General features: G+C 42.9%; 1 protein-coding gene and 1 pseudogene across 1 annotated transcript in view; both read right to left on the bottom strand.

The window, feature by feature from the left end:
- Window positions 1–9,722: 9,722 nt before the first annotated feature.
- The window catches only part of LOC119244449 (putative ankyrin repeat domain-containing protein 19), a 279,339-nt gene continuing 267,468 nt past the window's right edge, over window positions 9,723–21,593 (bottom strand). Inside the window, exons 9-10 of the mRNA XM_054694870.1 lie at window positions 17,592–18,260; window positions 9,723–9,761 (exon numbers count right to left, since the gene is read on the bottom strand). The gene's annotated coding sequence lies outside the window, so the exon portion shown is untranslated. The remainder of the gene's footprint in view (window positions 9,762–17,591; window positions 18,261–21,593) is intronic.
- Window positions 12,035–12,935, bottom strand: LOC119245223 (Fanconi anemia core complex-associated protein 24-like; annotated as a pseudogene).

Genomic DNA, 21,593 nt, shown 5'->3' with positions numbered 1-21,593 from the left:
AATAGAGAGACCTGACAGTATATATGAACTGCCTAAGCCATCACAGCAAGCCAAGAGATTATGCTGAGCAATGGTAAGTAAAATAGCAAGATCATCATTGCAGTAAAAAGAAGAATTATGCCAGATGAAAGAGATAGCATAATAAAGGGAAATAATGGAATCATCAGGATTTGAGTAGAGGAGGATAATTCAGTCATTAGGATTTTAAAATTTTTTGAATTTTTACATCATTGTTCATTTTTAAAAAATATTTGCTTTCCCCCACCACCTCAGGTGTAGTCCCCATAGAATTTTCTTCACCAACGTACCCATGCACCATCAGCTCAGTCTCCTGTGATCCTCGCTCCCTCCCTCTGATCCTTCTCCAACCTCTTTCATACAGAATATCTCTGATTTATAATTGCCTGTTTTTGCCCTTTGTGTTTTTTGTTATTTTTTTTTTTTTTTACACTGAAGTTTATTTGGTTCCCCTATATACCTGCTATAAGCAAAATCATCCAATATTTTTCTTGACCTTCTGGCTTATTTCATTGAGAATAATTTCTCCTAGCTCCATCCACATTCTGCGAATGGCATGATTTATCTTTTTCATTGCTCAATAGTATTCCATTGTGTATGTAGGCCACATCTTCTTGATGCAGACACCAGTTTGGGGGCATTTGGGTGTTTCCAGTTTTTACCTATTGTAAATAGTGCTGCAATGAACATAGGGTTCATTAGGATTTTTTACTTTTAGAATTTGGTCTTGTTTTAGTTTAAAAATTAAACTTAAGGGCTCCCTGTGGCGCAGCGGTTGAGCGCTGGGTTGCGAAGCTGCCCGCGGCCTCTGTGGCGCCGGTTCGATCCCTGGCTGCTCCCCGGCCACCGGAGGAGGGTCCCACATGGCGTGCAGACCTCTCCTGCGCCCGCTGCTCCCCTCAGCAGTGTACTTCGGTCCTTCTACCTGCTCTGCTCCCCGCTCTGGCTCTGGTGAATTCTCTCACCCTCCCGCGCTTCTGACTGTACCCAGTGCATGTATAAACAAAACAAACAAACAAACCAGCAAACAAATAAATAAAGCATGCCTCTATAAAAAAAAAAATTTAAAAAAAAATTAAACTTAAACTTAATTTTACTTTCTCCTTCATAGCTGACTTAAATAAGAGCAGACCTTCCATTACAGCAGAATTAAATAAGAGCAGACCTTCCATTAAATAAGAGCAGTACCTTCCAGGACTGCTCAGTACTCCCAAGCAGAGGACTGTCAAACTTACTTTCTACTCTGGGACTTAGTTACTAATCCCCTCTGTGGGATATGGAATAAGTGAATACCAGCAGATTCTCCAAAAGTGGCCAAGAAACCATGCGGGAGCCATTGCCTTGACAGGAAGGTTAAAGAATGGAGGCAAAGCATTTCCAAGTTGTCAGGGACTTGAAAGAGTCCCTGATTTTTAAATATGAGCCAAGGAAATTTTGTGAATTTTCAGCCTGGGATTGAGAGATCAGAGTGACTGGTTCCCACTTATTTCCATCAGTGTTTTTGTGCTTATCGCCAGAGGCAAGGAGAAAGATTGAACACTTGATGATGAGTATTTTCTGAAATATGTTTTCTAGTTTATATTCTATAGCAGAGGTCAGGAAACGAGCTTGTCAGCCAGATCCCATATGGTTCCTATTTGTGTGTGGATGGTCATTTACATTTCCACAAGGTGGAATAAGAAATCACAAGAAGAATCTTTTTGTGACATATGAAGATTATAAGATATTCAACCTTCAGAGTGCACATGGCCATGTTCAATCCTGGCTGCTTTGGCACGCAACAGCATGAGGAAGCAGTTGCCAAGTTGTCTACAGGCATGCTTCCCTTAAAACTCTATGTGACCCATTACAAAAAAAGGTTGTCATCCACCCTCTGTATGGACAGTGTGAAGAGCCTATTTCATTAGGATAGCCTATTTCATTAGGCTATTCATTAGGATATGTAACTTTTGAAAAGAATATGTCTATTCATTTTCCATGAGAGGAATTTTGATCAACAATTTTGATAAGCAATGAAATCGCAGGATCCGTTTTGGAAATTAGTGGCCACAAGTCTTTTTTAAATAGTTTTATTTTCTTACATCACTATTAAATTTGGACTGTATTTAATTTCTCCCTTCAAGTGTAGTTTCCACCACCACAGCACCATGATCCATCACCACAGTCCCTTGTGCTCTTCCCTCCTCTGTTTTGACTCCTCTTGCTCCTTCCCTGCTGTTTGTCTCAAGTTATATGGTCAGCTTGCAAAGTGTGTCTTTTTTCTGACCCTTTATTCAGTTTCTCTATTTTCCATATATAAGTGGAATCATCCAATATTTATCTTTTTCCTTCTGACTTACCTAGCTTAGCATCATCCCTTCCAGCTTCATCTTAGTCTAAGCTCTGCTGTTATTGGAGAAGTCTAATGAGTAAGTACAGAAAAACTCACCCACAACAAGATATCAAGGTAGATTTTGGCAGGATATAAACTTCATTATTTCTGAATCAAATCATTGACCCAGGACCTGGGGATTTGTATGTCCGAGCAAGTTTCGGGGGTCTTGTGGACAATAGGAAAGTTTTCTAGGACGTGAAGAGGAGCCATTTGCACAGAATGTTATCGGTGTGGATATCCTACGCCATTGTTCATTATTCAATACATTGATATTCATTTCTTCCAAATGTAGAAAGTGACTTTTCAGATGGATCTAAAAAATGCCACTGAAATTTAATTGAAGAAAAATCTCCTGAAATAGCAAAAGAGGAGGGGACTCCCTGGTGATGCAAGGGGTTAAGATGCAACCTATAAAGCTCACCACAGCCACTACAGCACAAGATCGATCCCCAGCCAGGGAGGTGACTCACATGGCACAGCAGACCTCTCCTGACTTGCCCGCTGCTCCCCTCAGCGGTATGTTTCGCTCAATCTGCCTGTTCTGTTCTCAACTCTGTCTCTGGTGAATCCTCTCACCCCCCAAAACTCTGGCCTGTGCTCCAGTTATTGTATGTAGAAATAAATACATTTAAAAAAAAAAAAAAGAAAAAGAAAAAGAGGAAACAAACCGTGATGTGGGTTTTTGAAACTAAACTCCCTGTTGCTTTCTCCAGCCCTTTAAAAGATCACAAGGGCGTCAGATGATCCCAACTGAGGCAATATGATGACCAAGTTCTCTTCCAGAGGGCAAGGAGAGGATGTAATAACATATTCAGAATAGAGATAAAATATACCAGTCACAAATATCATCACCTGCAGGATTCTCCTAACAGAGACGAGAGAGTAATAATGTTCTTCCCAGACAAACAAAAACTGAAGAAGTGGTTCGCTAACACTTGATCTTCCCTGAAAGAAATGTTTAAAAGAGATCCCCTGTATAATTCAAAGAGAAGAAAATTCATAAAAAAAAAAAATGCTGAGCAGGGAAATAGGACTAGAAAACTAAAGTCAAAGAGGCAGTAGAAAATCCTCTATTCTCATTTAATCAATAATTACCCTAAAAAAACAGAAATCAACTGAGCTCACCAATCCAAGAGCAGAGAGAGGCCAGCCTCGGTTCAGAAAACAAAACCCAAGTTTATGCATTCCCCAGGAGACCCATCTGAGCCCCAAAGATGAGCACAGGCTCATGGCTCAAGGTTGAATGTTACAAAGGGCATGGGCGTCTACGTTTCCTTATGTTCAGTGATTGTGCAGGTCCTGGGAAAAATCCCTTATATTATCACAAGCTTCCAGTAGAGTCACATTGCATTCTTTTTCTCCCCAAAATTTTGGAGCTACTTTTAAGTCTAGCCAGATCCCCTTCTTCTAGACATGAGTGACAACTAAGGTGATGATGCAGCTGGATAACTCCTTAGTCTGTGGAAAGTAGATGTAGACAAAATAGAAATGAACATACGAAAGGATGGTTGCTTAGTGATTGTTGCTGGAAGCCTGAAAAAACACTCTCTGTAAGCTGCCCCCTCTGATGATTGTTGGATGTTTCACAACTAAATTGTCCCTCATTGAAATAAAGGTAGAAATAATGGAGTATGTTTTTCCTGAAATAAATCTGCAGCTAGCATCACTTTCAGCAATACAGCACACAGATCTCTGCACTTGGCCTCGACACCACATTCAGTAATTATAGTGAGAACACACATCTTAGAAAACAAAGGAAAAAATAAAACTTCATAATGTAAATACATGGTGTTTGAATGGCAGACAAATGAGCACGCATGCATACATAAAATGGTCTGGTCACACAGCCAACAATGTGCAACATGATATTATAATGGAAACATAAAGGGACATTTACTAGGTACTGCTATAATTAAAGAAGTTTTAGTGGCACAGATGATGAATAGGGTCTGATATCTCTTATGTGGTGGACTGAGCTTTCTCTCTCTTTTTTTTTTAAAGATTTATTAATTTATTTATACAAGCACTGGGTACAGTCAGAAGCGTGGGAGGGTGAGAGAATTCACCAGAGCCAGAGCGGGGAGCAGAGCAGGCAGAAGGACCGAAGCACACTGCTGAGGGGAGCAGCGGGCGGCAGGAGAGGTCTGCACGCCATGTGGGACCCTCCTCCGGTGGCCGGGGAGCAGCCGGGGATCAAACCGGCGGCGCAGAGGCCGTGGGCAGCTTCGCAACCCAGCGCTCAACGGCTGCGCCACCAGGGAGGCCCGATTTTCTTAATCTTGACTTTCAACATCCTTTAGTTTTTGCTGTGTGCTATGTATTCAACTCATGTGTACGCTCTCCTCAAATGTATCTTTTTTCTCTTAAAAGTTTATCATATACAATATATATGTGTTTGTTTGGCATCTTACTTTCGTATTTTGTTTTTCCAGAATACGTTCTGTATACTCTTAGGTGTGTCCAATGGTACTAAAAATTATGTTTGCCTGTTTTCTAATGGAAAATTGATCTATAATTATGAGTCATATATATATATATATATATATATATATATATATATGTTCACTACCCATGCCTTGAAAGAAACATTAAAATGGAATTCTTAAAAGAAGCAGGAAAAGGTGTCCCATAGTCTTCTAACTCTTTTCCATCTCCAAACCCATCTAAATCTTGCTTGGTTTCTTTTTTTTTTTTTTTGTAGCAAAGTCTTTGGCTTTACTTTTAGCCCATAATGTTAGTTGAATCATTATTTTTTAGTAAAAATTCAGTTTTGAAAGCAAAACATTGTACATTATTTAAATATTGCTCTATTTCTAAATTTATTGTACTTTAAATTGCTTCACCATTTCCATTTCATTACCGAGATGTACCAATCTTTAGATAATCTTAAATTTACAGTTAATTTCTGAAATTTTACTCTTTTCCTCTTTTTTTCAGTCTTAAATAATAACTTGCTTTAATATAATCAACCTAAATCTTTCCCTCTTCAGAAATCTAAGAACCTGTCCCTTTCAATTCTGCATCTAATATTTCCAAGAATGTGTGACTTTATGTATTTCTTTACAAGTGAACAGAATTCTCTTAGTGATCTCTGGAAATTTAGAAGATTCTTTCCTAAACTTGAAGTTTAGAAACATCATCAAATTCATCTATCTATTTCTCTACTCTCTGTTTATCAAACAACCTATGATCGAGCGATAGATCCATCCATCCATCCATCCATTCATCCATCCATCCATCCATTCATCATCAATCATGTATGTAGTGATTTCTCTTTGCTATTTGTTTTTCTTCTCTTTTACAGTTGCAACAACAATTTTTATGTTGATTTTCCATTGGTTATGCTCCCTGAAATAAATGAGAAAGAGCAGGCAAGTAACATACAAAGAAAATGACAGTTGTAATACTAATACATTTATTTGATGTTCATCATGAGTAAACTGCATCATCACAGTTGCCAGAAAGGCCCCCGAACTCTGGTGGGAGCCCTGTGTCACCTTTGCATTTTGTCTCAGTTATCCTCAGGGCCCCAGGGTCCAAACCAATTCTTTCCTGGTCGGGGAGTCTGGGTGGCAATCAGGAGGTAGGGGTGACTTGAGGATTGGAAAGTTGCAAATGACAGAACCAGGGCCCAGGAGGCCATCCCAAGGCAGGAAGGAACAGAGAACTGCTCCCCCTGGTGGCTCTGGGTGAGTCTGCCTGACCCAGGGATGTGCTTTCTTTGGGCTGTGCTTTTTCCATCTGAAGGTCCAGGCTGATGCCTGTCCCCCTGCTCAGGCTCCAGAATCCAGGAGTTACACAGCATGGCACCCAAAAAATGTATCCTTTTCTCCTACAGCGTGTCAAAATGCCACTGCTGAGAGCACTGAAGTTCTTTCCTGAACGGACCTATGTCTGACATATGCCTCACTTACACTACTGATTGCTCTCCCTCAAAATCCATATTCTCCATTTGAGACTTCTCAAATGCCTGAGCCTCAACCCAAATCCTCCTTGGAGGCCAAGATAGATCCTTCTTGCTATAACACGGTCTCTACAATAAAGTGAGGCATTTTTACACTTATAATGACGAATGATATTGTCCTTTAATGTTCAAATATGACACAGTTCTTGTGAGACTGGATGTCCTGGTTTTTCTACAATCAGTAAATTAGTTTGCACTAATTTACTAAAGACATAAAAGATGGCCTCTTTTTATGTCTTTGGAATAGCTCCTTGCATATTTAGGAAAACTCTGTCATGATGCCTCTGGCTTAGAAGAGTATTAGAGAAGATGGTGCTCACTCATCTCTCTCTCTCTCTCTCACACACACACACACACACAGACTTTGTGCAAGACAACAGGTCTAGCACAGCCTGGCCCAGGACCCTAGAATTAAGGGGAGAAGGTGACAGAAAGAACAGATGGCCCACTGCTTGTGCAGGGTGCCAGGATGAAAGGCAGTGGACATGTCACCCCCATCACATCCTTTCACACCCCACCACAGCGAATCCTGTAGTGAAATGAATGCCTTTGGTTATGATGGGAGGGGCCTGTGTCCTGGCAGGGAAGCCCCAGAGCTCTGCTTGTGGAGGTCTTGTTGTTGGAATTGAGACTCTTGCATCTCCAAGTATCTGCTGTGCTGTGTCCAGACAGCCTCACCCATCACAGTTCGTGAACATTTATCCCTGCGGTGTGATGGTCCATCATCCTTTTCTGCAAAATAAGCTTGGGCAACGACTCCAAGATGGGAGGAGATGAAGTAGGAGGCAGGGATAGTCAGTGCTGAGTGCCCATGTGGCTCAGGGCAGGGCGGGCACTGCTGTCCCAATTATGCAAGAGTCAGTGATGCATTTTCTGAGCCTACCTATCCAGGTCCCCTGAGCTCTCAGCACCAGTCCACAGCACCCCCTATTAGGCTCAGAATACAGCACATCTTCTTATGCTTTTCACACTCCCAGCTCTACTGGTGGGTGCTGATGTTCTCACGTCATTGGCTGTCACTAGTTGAGGCAGTAGAAAGAGTAGGTCGCTTCAGGGGACTCCCCAGTTGCACAGCGGTTGAGTGCTGGGCTGCAAAGCTTCCTACAGCCTCTGCAGCACTGGGGTTCGATCCAAGGCCCCCGGGTGAGGGTCCCACATGAGCGTGCAGACCTCTCCTGCCGCCCACTGCTACCCTCAGAAGTGTACTTCGTCAGTCAGCCTGCTCTGCTCCCCGCTCTGGCTCTGGTGAATTCTCTCACCCTCCCACACTTCTGACTGTACCCAGTGCTTGTATAAATAAATCAATCTTAAAAAAAAAAAAAAAAAAGTGTAGGTCGCTTCCAAGGTGTGCGCATCTGAGACATTGTTTTTTCAGGTCACTGAGGACCAATAGGTAGCAAAATGTGACATTTATGTCACCAAATAGTTTAAGATCACCTGGCCACTGGGTTTGCTGCTACATTGTCCCTGGTTCATAACCAAAACATCACGAACTGGAGCCAAGGTCCAGGCTTACGATCCCCAGAGCACGTGTTGGTAACAGTGGTAATCATTCTATCTGGTGAGCTCTAGGTTTAGAGAAGTGATATATATCCAATATCATTCCTAATGAGGGAAAGGAATTAGGAATAAGGGGTGAAGTGGTATAGTGAGTGTCAGGTCTGAGAGACCTGTCCCAGTGGGGAGGGGTCTCCTGGTGACCAGAGAGCAGGAGCAGCTCAGGAGAGCAGTCTGCAGGGCAAGAGAGAAGCCCAGCGTCCTTACACGGTCAGGGTTATGGGGGGAGAAGAAGGCCTGGACCCGGAGTGGGGACATGCAGGTGCTGGGAGAGGACACCTGGGTCTCCCAGGACCCAGAGGTGGGACGTCTGTTTTCTTTGCCAACCATAAATGGGATTTTGTATCTGGGAGCAACTGCAGGCGTCTGCACTGGGAGAACAGTAAGAAAAGAAACGTTGTCACTTCCCTTGTGAAGTCAGAGCAAGGGAAGGGGGTGGACCTGCCGGAGCTCACAGCTACCGTGCCAGCAGGGCCCAAACTGAGCCGTTGGGTCTGCAACAAGGACATGGCCTTCATAACAGAGGTGGTGTGGACACCAGGAGCCAGAGGATGAGTTTGAATCTAGGGGTCAGTAACATCTGTCTTGGGTCACTCAGCAGGGAGTATGCCTTTGAGGCTTAGGTAACATTGCCATGGGGACCCCCAATGTTTCTTCTGCTCCCTGGGCAGGAGAATGTCACCTGGATTCTGGACTCATGAAAGGCTTCACCAGAGGAGGCTCACAGACCATTATTGGGGAGCTCCTGCTCTTGATGCTCACAGCCCACCCCACACGCTGCGCTGTTGGACAGGAGAGGGGCACACCACTCACGGAAGTCCCCAGGGGTCCGGTGTGGTGTCAGCTCTAAGAGCATCTCTATTTCACCCCTTTCCTTGGAGTAGACTCAGCTGGTTCACATTGTGGAGAATCGCTCTTACCCTTTCATGTCCCACAACGGGGTTTGCTGTCCTCACGTCCTGAGTCATCAACTCCCTATGCCTGACCCCCGTCCCGACTCCACAACTGAAGGCTGAGGTGCCCGTGAGGGCGCAGGGCAGCTCTGTCTGAAATTCCCGCTGGGCCTGATCCTCACACGGCATCTCACCTCTTCGTGCCTGTTTCTTAGGACACAATCTCGTGGGCCCTTCCTTCCCCCACTTCCTGGGAGGGAAGTGTCTCTGGGGAGCAGAGTCCCCGCTGTGAGGGCTGTGCACCTGCGGGGGGTGGGTCTCTGGACACTGAGAATGAGAGTGGGGAAGTCTCCTCTTCCTTATCTGGGTAAGAGAAAAAGGGCAGCTTCACGATTAATCACATTAATAACTTGGCAGCCTTCCAGAGTCATTCGTTAGTTTATTCTTAATGTTAGTTATTTTTCCTGAGGTTTTAGAAACACTGAATGTTTAATTGTAGCAGATCCATTATGAACTCAGAGGTATTTCAACGTATAGTGTGCATATGCACAGTTATTTAAAAATGGCCACATAACAAGACTGTGAGCAGGCTGAGGTTCCTGTCCCATGTCCCCTTCTGTGTGTGTCACTGTGAGAATCACCGCCATGGGAGACCACGCAGCAGTAGTTGGCCTCGTCCTCAGGCTGCGGCCCCGAGACGAGCAGGAGCCCCGCGTTGGCCGAGGTGTCCTTGGCTCCAGAGAAGCGGCTGGGGACCCCGGGGCCCGGCCCTTATCTGAGTCTGTGTGGTAGTTCAGGAGATAGCAGGGAGGGCTCCCTGGCTTCTGCTGGAACCAGAATATCTTTTTGCTCTGGACACTGACGTCATTGCTCAGGGTGCAGGTGAGTCTGGCTGTTGCTCCAGGAGACGCAGAGAGGGAGGGCTGCTGAGTCAGCACAGGCTGGGAGAGGAAACCTGCAAGTACAGACACTCATGGGTGAAGAGACAAGGACCAGATACAATTTTATGAATTACTGTGTGAGACAGACTGAAAAAAGCTTGCAGTGACCCCTGGTCCTTGAGGCCTGTCCCCACCTGTGCAGTGAGAGAGGATCACGAGGAGGAGAGGCGTCCAGGCCATGGTGCTCACAGCCCCTGAGCCCCACATGGGGCTGGGCTCCCCAGGCCTCCTTTTCTTCCCCACCCTCTGCCACAGGAGGGGCTGTGCATGCAAATGGGCTTCCATCCAGGGACTTCTCAGCCCTCCCTGAGCCTTAGTGCTGCAGCTCAGCTCACACCCCACACTGAGAAAGACGAGGGTTTGCTTCACCCCTTGGGAGAGCCCTGGGAGGAAGCACCTGTTGACACCACACACAGGGCCCTGCTCAGAGGGCTGTGCCGGACCAGGGAGGACACAACAGTTCAATCTCCATCAGGTAGCCAAGCACTCAGCCCCCAGGCCCTGGCTCCTCTGAGTGAATTGCCCAGGGGCCATCCCACAGTGCCCCCTGCTGGTCACGGGGCACACATTCACCAGGGCCCAAAGCCCTGAGACCCCCAGCTCATGTGGTCACTGTCTCTATTCCCACATTCACAGCCTGATTACCAGAGATTGCTATGCTGACATGCTGTGCTAGACTCCTGTAAAGTTTTCATTTCCAGAAGGACTCCTGGTCCATGCAGGTGCCTACAGCATGTGTATGTGTAGTCATATGTATGTATAAATAGTCAAGCACATTTAATGTTATAACCCTTTCTCCTATAGTACATTCTAGAAAAGTCACATCATCCACAAGTGTGTAAAAGCAGCATAGGTGACGACGGACAGTTGAGGTGGTTGGACTATGTCCTATGGAGGGAAAGGGTTTAGAATGGGACTTTTCCATTCTACATGGAATGTCAATGTCACATTTGAACATGAAAATTCAGCAAACAGTTCAAAAGTCATGGAATGCTTTTAGACTTTTGATAATGATTAGATTGATTTATAAAAAACTAATGGTTTGCTAGGCATACCGCTTACTCAGCACTTACAAGTAATGATGTAACACATTTCTTCATTCATGAACATAATAGATGGCTGGGTACAAGGAGCAATCAGATCCACCTGACTCAGGCACATTGGCATTGTCCAGGTGTTTCCAGAAGTGAGATTGATACGAAGCCTATGGAATTCTTACTTGATCTTTTTTTTTGAACACATCGTTAATTGTATTTACTTTTCTGAACAAGCGGCTGCATCCCTGGTCCCTGGCTCTCCTCTCTTCATTCAGCTGCCCCATGTAGATCTTCCCATTGCTGGGATATACATTAACAAACATTCTTTTCCTCCCTCACACACACTCACTTTTTATCTTTATTTTTTTATTTTTTTAATAAAGATTATTTACACATACAAGGGCTGGGATACAGGCCAGAGATGCCGGGGGCAGTGAGAGGATTCACCAGAGACAGAGTGGGGAGCAGAACAGGCAGACTGACTGAAACACACTGCTGAGGAGGGCAGCAGGTGAGACAGGAGAGGTCTGCCTCACCATGTGGGTTTCTCCCTGGCCGGCGGGGGATGGATTTCATGCTGCAGGGGCTGCAGATCGCTTCATAGCGTGGTGCTTAACTCCCTTGTGCCACCAGGGACACCCGAGGCTTTTTATCTTTAAATAGGAACTCCAGGCTCCGGCTTTCTGTGTTCGGAAGATGTGCCTCATGTTATAAACAAACTGTGCAGCCACCAGGGAGGGAGGGAGGAAGGGAGGAAGAAAAAAGGCAGTCCCACTGTTTATTTACACTGGCAGTAGTTTTCAAAGCCCAGACCTGGAGAACAGCAGCTCTGCCACCAGGAACAGGGGCTTATGGTCCACAGTTCTTCATTATTTGTTTCTTTCAGATAGTCTTATCTAGCACCTGAAACTTGATAAGCCTTTTTCATGATACATACAGATCAAGGTCACATAAAAATCTTCCCAAGCTGGATTCTTGCTGAGTCTGAGCATCTCTAATTAAATGGACTCTTGGGAAGAGCCCCACCGGCCCTCTTCAGGCCAGCAGGAGGAGGGCAGTGCCCCCAGGGACGCACTAGCTGAAATATCTGGACCCAGAGAGTAGGGCAGGACAACAGGCAGGCTCCAATCTGGACTCTTCCACTAGTTGCTGGAGAGGAATTCTTTTGTTGTGGCTTTGAAATATGAAAAGAAAACAGGATCCTGTCCCTTGTGGTCTAAAAGAACACTGCAGAACGAAGGCGGCAAGTGTCACCTGGACTGAGTGAAGAAGGAGTGAATTTGCTGTGCTGCTGCTGGTCTGACCACTGGCTCCAGTTGTTGGATGGAAGCTTGACCGAGTTGCTGGAGGCTTGGAAACTTCTGAAGCAGTAGGGGAGCTTTAGTTTTTCCAATCCCTGGGATCTGTTGCACGGTTCTAAGAAGGTGGGGCTCAGAAATCTGAGCCTGTTTCTTCATGAGAAAAGGGTTTTTACTGGGATCTTTGGTTTGCTCTTGAACTAACTTCATAATGAGGCAGGATGCCTCCCTCTGGCTGGCCACTGGAAGCAAGACCATCCCTAGGTCCAACACAGTAAACTTCTGTATGCCTGGGAAGTACTGTTCACTCATTTGAGTTTTTTCAACTACTACAATCCCTTGAAGAGTATTAGAATTTCTAGCCCGAACAAGCCTCTTTCTGTAGCCATTCCCTGCCACCAAATCAGCGTCGGTGATATAAAGAATACAGGATCTGCAGGATAGGTAAAAATCTACCAGTGTCAAGCCATCCTCAAACACGAGTTTAACTTTCCCTTGCATCTCCTGTACCTGCTGGCACCCGTGCCATTTCTCATTAGCCACATGTGACCAAAAGGCAGGTGCATGGTGCCTGCACCATTAGGAGGACTCCTTTCCATTGGTGGCCTCAATCGAAGGAGGGAACCACAAGAAAGTGTTGGAGCAGATTGACCTGCACATGGTCCCACATTCCACTCCCAGCCGGGGACTCTTTGGTAGGAGCCCATCTGCAGTGTTGTTCTTTAAAGGATTGAATCATCTGCCAATGTCTAAGACGCAGGAGATTGGAGTGCTGGTTGCCAAGTCCCTCATTTATGCCGCCTGCCTGGTCCCTGTCACTCCGGCTCAATCCTCAGTCCACCTGGATCCATCACTATTTGTTTGTTTGGTTTTTTTTTTTTACAGAGTTCTTACTTGACAAGTTATAGGTCAAGTGAACAAAGTGTCACTTGAATCATAAACATAAATTATCATGGCCCCTAAATCCATTCCAAGAAGTGAGTCAGTTTATGATACCACAGTTCTTTGAATGAAGACAGCCAGGTCAACTTGATTAAAACCCCTGATAACTGCCAAAAATTATCCTATGATCTGTCTTCCTGTCATCCCCAAAAGGACCTTTAATCCTTGATTAGGTGAATGCGCAATGTGGAAATGGAAATAACCAGAAACCTTGGGAACACAGGACATTAATTCTGAGTTAACATTGACTCCAGGGAACCACAATGTAACTGTTGTCTACCAGAGCACACATTTATGGAGACTGGGTGCTAAATGTGTGGTTTTAGTACATAAATGTCCCAGAGGGTCCCCAAACCCACCCTACATTTTTCTTCCAAGTTCCATTCATCATGATCAGGATACGTTATAACTCAAAGCTGATAGATTCCCAACAAAGGTTACTGGCTGATACTGACTGACCTCTGGAGAGAAGACTATTATGGCAAATTGGAAGTTTCTAGACTGGTGCCTATCTAGACATAAGCAATATCACATTTTTAGAGGAAATGCAAGCTTTAGTATCACCATGAAGAACTCGAAAAATGCCGAGTTGGTGATTTCAACCACATGCTTGATGTCGTGTTGCACAGAAGATATTCTTGGACAGTGACGATGGATTATCATATGGTTAACGAGGTGGTGACTCCCAATGCAGCGGCTGTCGCAGATGTGGTTACAATTCTTGGACAAATGAACACATCCTCTGCTACCTGGTGTGCAGCTATGGATTGATCACATGCATTTTTCTTGCTAGTTCTTCACAATGTGCAGGTATGATCATAATGCACATGGCTACCTCACTGCGGTTTCTCTCTGAGACACCTGTAGCACATTTTTAAAGAAAATCCCTCCCAGTGAGCTGAACTTTGAGAAGACGACCTGGCTGGTTACTTTATTCAAAAAAAAAAAAAAAAAGCACAAATAAATAAGAGGCCAGATGTGAAAGCACACAGGTTTGTGGGATGAAGCCAATGGTTTACTTGGGTGACCTAGTCTTGGAAGGAACATGACTGAAAAATCATGTTTGGAAAAACACTACACAGAATTATAATCTTGAATGCATAAATAAATGATTCTTAAATAAATACTTTGTCGATGACTAAGATAACTTGTTAAAAAGAAAATAGAGCAGAGCCCTTCATCAGTATTCAAATGAAACGTTATTTATGTGCCACTACATTCCAAAATAGAAGACAGCAAACGTAATTTGTCCATTGCACATTGAATCAATTGTTATTGTGGCTAAGGATCAGCGCTTCCGATTTTCTCATTTCTCATTTATTCAGCAAGCATGTGCTAAGGTACTGTGACAACCACTGGAATGACAATACAGAGATGGCACGGTCCGCTCCTCAGTGATCATGTATGCAGTATGACAGGTATGAACAGGGAGCTACTGGAACACGGAAGGAACTTCACGGTTTTGTGTCACTATTTTCCAGCTTTTTGGTGGAGGTGATATATGAACTGATACCTGAAGGGCAAGGCAAGGATATGTCAGACAGAGAAGAGATGCGGAGCCAAAGAGCTGTAGAGAAGGTAATGCACTGTGGCTTTATACAGTCTCGGTCGGTCAGATGCTAAAGCAAAGGGACAGCAAAGGAAGTAGTGGGAGATAAGGATATGTAAGTTGGCAGGATCCAAATTTATTTGGCTGCTTTTATTCCATGCTGAGGATACTGGAACTTCCCTTGGGGGCAAAAGATAAACCCATGACAAACTAAATGAGTGTAGATTTAAATGTCACCTATCAAGTGACAGCTATTGCTGGACCAAGGACTAGTTGATGAGTATAGGTTTTTGTTTTGTTTTGGACCTTATTACTAGAAACACAAGAAGATGATGAAGCCCATCTTTTCTGAGAAAAGTTTCTGTGTGCAGGTTGCTATTTCCACAAGGATGAAAGAAGTGAAGGAAGGGTAGAGCCAGAAATAAATAGAGCTAAAGCAATCCTGAGGAAAGAAGAAACATGGAGGCACATTACCTGATTTTAAACACTATGATTTAGTAATTAACACAATAGTGTATAGGAATAAAAGCAGACACAAAGCTATGGAACGGACTCAGAGGCGTGGCAATCCAGCTACACATATATCAATTCCCAGTTTATGACAAAAACACCACAACCATACAATGGGGAAAAGGACATCTCTTTAACGAGTGGGGCAGGAAAATCAGACAGACATGTGGGGAAGAAAGACCTTAGACTCACTCTCTAACTCCAAGTACAATGATAAGTTCATAAAGGATGAACAATAAAATACATAGAGGTGAGCATTGTTGATAGGTTTCAAGGCATCACTGACATAGATGTCTTTGGAGTCTATACTCTTAAGGCAAGGGAAACAAAAACCAAATAAACAGATGAGATGACATCAAATTAAAAACCTTTCACACAGCAAAAGGACATATTAGCAGATGAAAAAGACATCTCACAGAATGGATAAAATATCCAGACAGCATGCAACTAACAAGGGATTGATATCCAGGTATACAAAGAACTCTTCCAAAGTAACTCTTAGACAACTTTTTTGAGGCATTTGAAGTCATTATGGAGACATGTCTTTCTGTATCTTGATAGAGTAGTGATTTTTGATCCTTCTTACTAAGACTAGCATAATAAACCAGTGCCCCACAAGAGGACCACGGACTTGGAACCACAACATTAAACTTAAACTGCTTTTTCACTTATCTAAAAACATTAAAAACAAACAACTTTTTCCCCAAAAACAGGCAAAGAAATTTCCTCAAAAATCTTCTCTAACATTGCTTCTGTATGTATATTCTACCTTATAAAATGATACATTATCTGATTTTTTAAAATTTTCGTGAGAAAAAGAATATTTAACAATTTAAAGCCATATTTGACTTTCATTTTCTTTCTCTATCAAATAATCCAATTTCACAACTTTGAAGTATCCACACCCATTTAGCTGCAAAGCTGAGTAAGAATTCTTAGCTTTACTGTTCCATGATTTATTATGACAAGAACCCAAATGCAAAAAATCATGTGAGACTTCTTTTAAAATGAGCTGTTGTTGCTTTTATGTTCATTAAGAAGAACATGAAGACTACATCAAATTAAAGAGCTTCTGCACAGCAAAAGAGACAATAACAAAAACAAAGAGAAACCCCACCGACTGGGAGAACATTTTTGCACACAACACTAATGATAAAGGACTGATCACAAAAATCTGCAAAGAGCTGATGAGACTCAACAACAACAAAGAAAATAATCCAGTCAAAAAATGGGCAGAAGAGCTAAAAAGGAACTTCTCTGAAGAGGAAATGCAAATGGCCAACAGGCATATGAAAAAATGTTCAACATCACTTGTCATCAGGGAAATGCAAATCAAAACTACCATGAGATACCATCTTACACCAGTGAGAATGGCACATATTAAAAAAACTAGCAACAACAAATGTTGGCGAGGATGTGGAGAAAAAGGAACTCTTCTGCACTGTTGGTGGGAGTGCAAACGGGTCCAACCACTATGGAGAGCTGGGTGGAGATTTCTGGACCTACTAAACATAGAGCTTCCATATGATCCAGCAATTCCACTCCTAGGTATTTACCCAAAGGACACAGAAACATCAATTCCAAAGAGCACCTGCACCCCTATGTTTATAGCAGCACTATTTACAATAGCTAAGCTTTGGAAACAACCCAAATGCCCAAAAATAGATGACTGTATCAAGAAGATGTGGTACATATACACCATGGAATATTAATCCGCATTCAAAAAAGATAAACACATGCAATTTGCAGCAACATGGGTGGAGCTAGAAGGGATCATGCTCAGCGAAATAAGCCAGAAAAAAAAGAAAAATACTGGATGGTCTCACTCATAGCAGGAATCTAGAAAACTAAATAAGGGACCAGGAAAAAGAAAAACTGTAAGAAAGAAAAAATCAAAATCAACAAACAACTATGAACCAGAGACACACTATGGGGGGAGGGGTGGGGAAAGGAGGGGCTGGGTCAAAATAAGGGGGTTGCAATTGTATAGGGAACATAAAAATTAAAAAAAAAATTGAGGACAAAAAGGGTGATTAGATACGCAAATTGTAGTAAATCTCTCCAATGCAATACTACTCAGTAATAATTTTAAAAATACATGCTGATATAAAAAAGTCTTTTAAAATTATTGAGGCACAGCAGTATATTTCAGTCATCTGTCTATTCTGCTCCCCATTTTGTCTTTGGTGAATCCTCTCACCCTCCCACACCTTGACCTGTACGCCAGCTCTTGTATAAAAATAAATCTTTAAAAAAATAATAAAATAAAATAAAATAAAATAAAATTTCATAGGTGACTCTATGCCTTTATATTGTGTAAAGCACCTCTCAGGTCTAATTGTTATTTACTGGACACAATAGATGGTTGTAAGCTGACAAAGCAAATATGATTATAGAGTCTATATATTTCTCACATTCACTAGATTCAATCTTTAGCCCTAACCAATTACTTCTTTTGAGTTTTCCTTCAGAAAGTTTGAAAAATATCATTCTTAATGGAATACTTACTTCTCTTGCTGCTTTTTCCTCTTCATACTTATATGTTCTTATTTTCAAATGATTACATTCATCAATTAACTTGTCATTTGTTTCTTTTTGCTTCTCATTTTCAGTTTGAAGCCTTCTTATAGTGTCCTGAAGCTGGCCTTGAATATTCACTAATATCTCCTCTTTATTGTCAGTTTTGTTGTAAGCCTCATTCAGTTGCTGTTGAAGCAACATGTTTTCCCTTTGTTTTTGAGATAATCTCTCCTCTAAATGTAGCTTCTCCTCTCTTGTCCCTTGGAAATGACATTCTAGGTCTCTCTCGGACTTGTGACTTTGACCACGATCTTGTACAGCAGCATCCTGTCTACGATGGCAGGATTCAACTTCTGATTTCAGTGTTTCTGTTTTTAGTTTTTCATTTTCCAATTGAGTGCTTAGCAAGTTATTTTCACACTTTAGAACAAGAAGTTGTTCACAATGTTGAGATACCGTTTTTGTAAGTCTTTCCTCACTCAGTTGTATTGTTTCTCGCAGAAAATCATTCATTTCTTCTAAAATTTCAATGGTCTTTTCTTTTTCCTGGTTTTTATTTTTCATTGTATTTATTTCCAGTTTTAGCATACTGATTTCATCCTGCAAAGTGTGGCTTTTATGTACTGGATCTTTCTCTCTTTCATTACTCTCAGAAGCCTAAGTAAAATATAGATTTTGTTAGCAGTCAACAAGATTACAATTTCTCTGAAATTAAAAGCAAATGATATGCTTATAAATGTAAAGATGGCAATAAAGGCTTTACAACTAAAACAAAATCAGTTGGACATCAAAATTTACATAAGTATAACTGCCCCAAAGTTCAGGAATTTAACTGAAGACTGAGTCCATGACGATAAAAAAAGGAAAAATGAGAAAACTAAGAATCTCAGAATTGGAAAGAGACTAGCTATGAATTACAACAAATGCAGAAGGCATAAAAGATTAGTGTATATCTTCAGACTGATTCAATTTCCTAAAAGTTTTTTAAGCTACACATATGAATGAACTCATTTAGATGTCAACTCAGGAAGGGAGAAGTTAAAAATACAAGCAAACTACAGGATTTCCCCAGGTCCTCTGACTCTACTAGCGCTAGTGTACCAAACCGCATCTGCTTCCTTGGAGTAAATATATTGATACAAAAGAAGTCTTCTGTTTCAAAGCACTAAAGGTAAATAAGGTGAAATTTATATGCTCTCTTTAAAAATCATGAGATTATTCCCTGGTGCAGTTAGTTTTATTTCTTCTTCAAAATGTTTAAAATAGTAAAAATGTGAAATAGAAGACCACTGCAGAATTTGTGGTAATAAAATAATTATTGATAAATTGTCACTAAGTATATATTATGGCATATCATTTCTAAAACTCCTTATATGGACATAGTTGCTATTTAAGAGGAAAAAAAAAGTTACTTTCTCAAAACTAGAAAAGTTACATCCAAAGTATTATCTCTGACAATACTTCTGACGAACATAGATGCAAAAATTCCCAACAAAAATCTTAGCAAACTGGATTAAAAGGACTGAAAACAAGAGCCCCATGGCACCTAAAGGCCGTAAGGCATGGTGATTTGGGGGCTCTCTGGCTTGGCATGCAGCCACATGGGGCCGCCCTTCCCCCACTCCATACCTCATCCATGTTCCCTCAACCCCCAGCCTGGCAGGCTCCAACTGCAGTGGCGGTGGTGGGTTCCTTGCTCTACCCCTCACCAGCTAGTCCTGGGGCTCTGGCAGTGAGACTTGTCCAGGCCCAGAGTGAGCTGGGGGAAAGAGTCCTACAGGCTGTGCACATGGCCATCATGGCAGGCTCTGAGCAGTGGTGCTATAGGAGTCCTTGCTGCACCAGCCAGATAGGACACTGGCAAGCAGCTAAGAAAACGGCCTCACACAGTGGGGCCGAAGCTCAAAGAGCCTCACAACGTGGGGCTGAAGAAAAAGGGCCTCATCATGGGGCTGAAGACTTTTGAAGAGCCTCACACCATGGGGCTGAAGAGTCCTTGTGCCTCACACCGTGGGGCTGAAGATTAAATATCCCTCTGGTTTTTGTTCTTGGTCATAAGAAGAAAGAACTTCTCAGTAAATACATTGGGCAATAAATTATACATATAAAAATACTGTAAATACATGGCATGGAGAATTACCTACTTAAAAATTAAACACTCAATAATTTGGCCCACTTGACAATGGGAAATTATTATTGTGCAAGGGCATGCCTGATAAGCAACCCAGAGCTGGCCACAATTTTCCTTATATGGAAGTTCCATAAAGAAGCTTCCCAATGATTCATAAAGTTGATTACGCTAGGAGTTTCTAGGTAGAAAAAAGTTCTAATAACTGATAACTGGGAAGCAACTGGTCTCTAGCTGCAGGCCATATAGATAGAGGAGTCTCCTGATACTGTAGCCTTGGCGGATAGGGAGGTGCCAAGGACTATTAGCTGTCTTAGGTAGTTGTTTAAGCTGAAATAATGAGTATAAGTTTTAATTATCTATTAACTTTAAGGTCACCTCTTTTCTCAAAACACGTGGGCACCAAAGGTCCATGGGAAAGGAATGTACTGATTGTTTCTGTTTTGTGTCTATGGATGCAATGATGTAATCCCACCGCTTGCCTTAATGTATAAAGACCCGCTGAGACCCTCAGCAGGAGATACTTGCGCCAGAGAGAGTGTCTGTGTCTGCCTCACTCCCTTTCCCCTCAGCCCTCAAGTTTCACCAACACTGTCTCATCCTTTCAGGGACACCTGACCTGACATTTTGCTGGAGCTGGTCTTCGGCACAGTGGCCTGCTCTCCAACAGCTCAGACTCATCAAACAGCTCTTCTGCAGAGCCATATGCACGACCACACCTTGCCCCACTGAAGCATGCCAGCTCTTCAAGCCTCCAGCCCCACTAAAGCTGGTTCTGCAGGCCCACCATCAATGAGCTTGCTTGTCAGGACTGGACAAGCAGTCACAGTTGCACTTTTTGAATATGACACTGGGATTGAAGTGGACCAATCATGTTTAAGCTCTCAATGGACCAATCTGACTGGTTCCATTCCAGGATTTTTTGAGCCCATTGAGGATTCTAAATTAGCCAATAAGGTGGTGTTTGAAAGGTGGGAACCCTGATGAGGATAAAAGCCCGCACAACAACTGACTTGATGCATTGAGCAGATCCTTTCATCAGACCCTTCACAGACAAATTTAACGGGACAGCAAGATTTCCACAGATCTTCACAGAGAACCCCACAGCTCTCTGTAGAATTTTGTAGGGACCACTGACACTTCCATAGTCTTCAACACTTCCAAGACCGCTGCAGACTGTGAGACCACCACAGATCTTTGCTTCAATCTGCAGTCTTGTAACTGGATCCTTGCAGCCTCCAGAGGTTACGAAGCAAGGTGACTGTGTTGGGGTAAATTGTGCTGGCCTCAGCCCACTGCCTGTGGATGGTCCCCGCCCCAGACCCCAGTTAGGCTAGCTCTGGCCACACCTCTCTGGAACCAACAAGCCCTGACCTGAGTGCAGATCAGATTGGACGCTTCCCCCTTTAATATCAGGCTCTAGGAGTCAAAACTGAACCAATCAGGTTGAGCAAAATGGACCAATCAGGAGGGAGTTAAGACAACCAATCAAGTTCCAGTCTACTTCATTAATTATTCAGATTGAAAAATGGAAAATGAGCTATTAGTGCTAAATGGTCCAATCAGATGCTTAGGATTGAAAATGGCCTGTTCAGGCTTATTCAGTGGGGGCCCCTGAAGGGGATACAAGGCAGAACAAGAGCCAGCCTGAGGCAGATGCAGCAGTGGTTTCTGTGGAGGTCTATTGACGTGTGGAAGTCTAAAGTCTACAAGGTTTACATTCTACAGAGGTCTGGTGAGTCCCATGGGGGTGGACTGCTTGATGCATCTCTCCTCAGAGTCCAGAAGCAGAACATTTCTTCTTTGAAAATGGTTTGATGAAAGCTTTCTCTTCAAACAGCAATATGACTCCTTCTTTCTTC

Source organism: Talpa occidentalis, unplaced genomic scaffold, assembly GCF_014898055.3.
Source record: "Talpa occidentalis isolate TD23 unplaced genomic scaffold, MPIMG_talOcc4v2.1 talOcc4.14, whole genome shotgun sequence".
In the NCBI taxonomy this organism is placed as follows: Eukaryota; Metazoa; Chordata; class Mammalia; order Eulipotyphla; family Talpidae; genus Talpa; species Talpa occidentalis.
The sequence above is the reverse complement of the archived record's forward strand: the minus strand, read 5'-3'. Positions and strand labels throughout refer to the sequence as shown.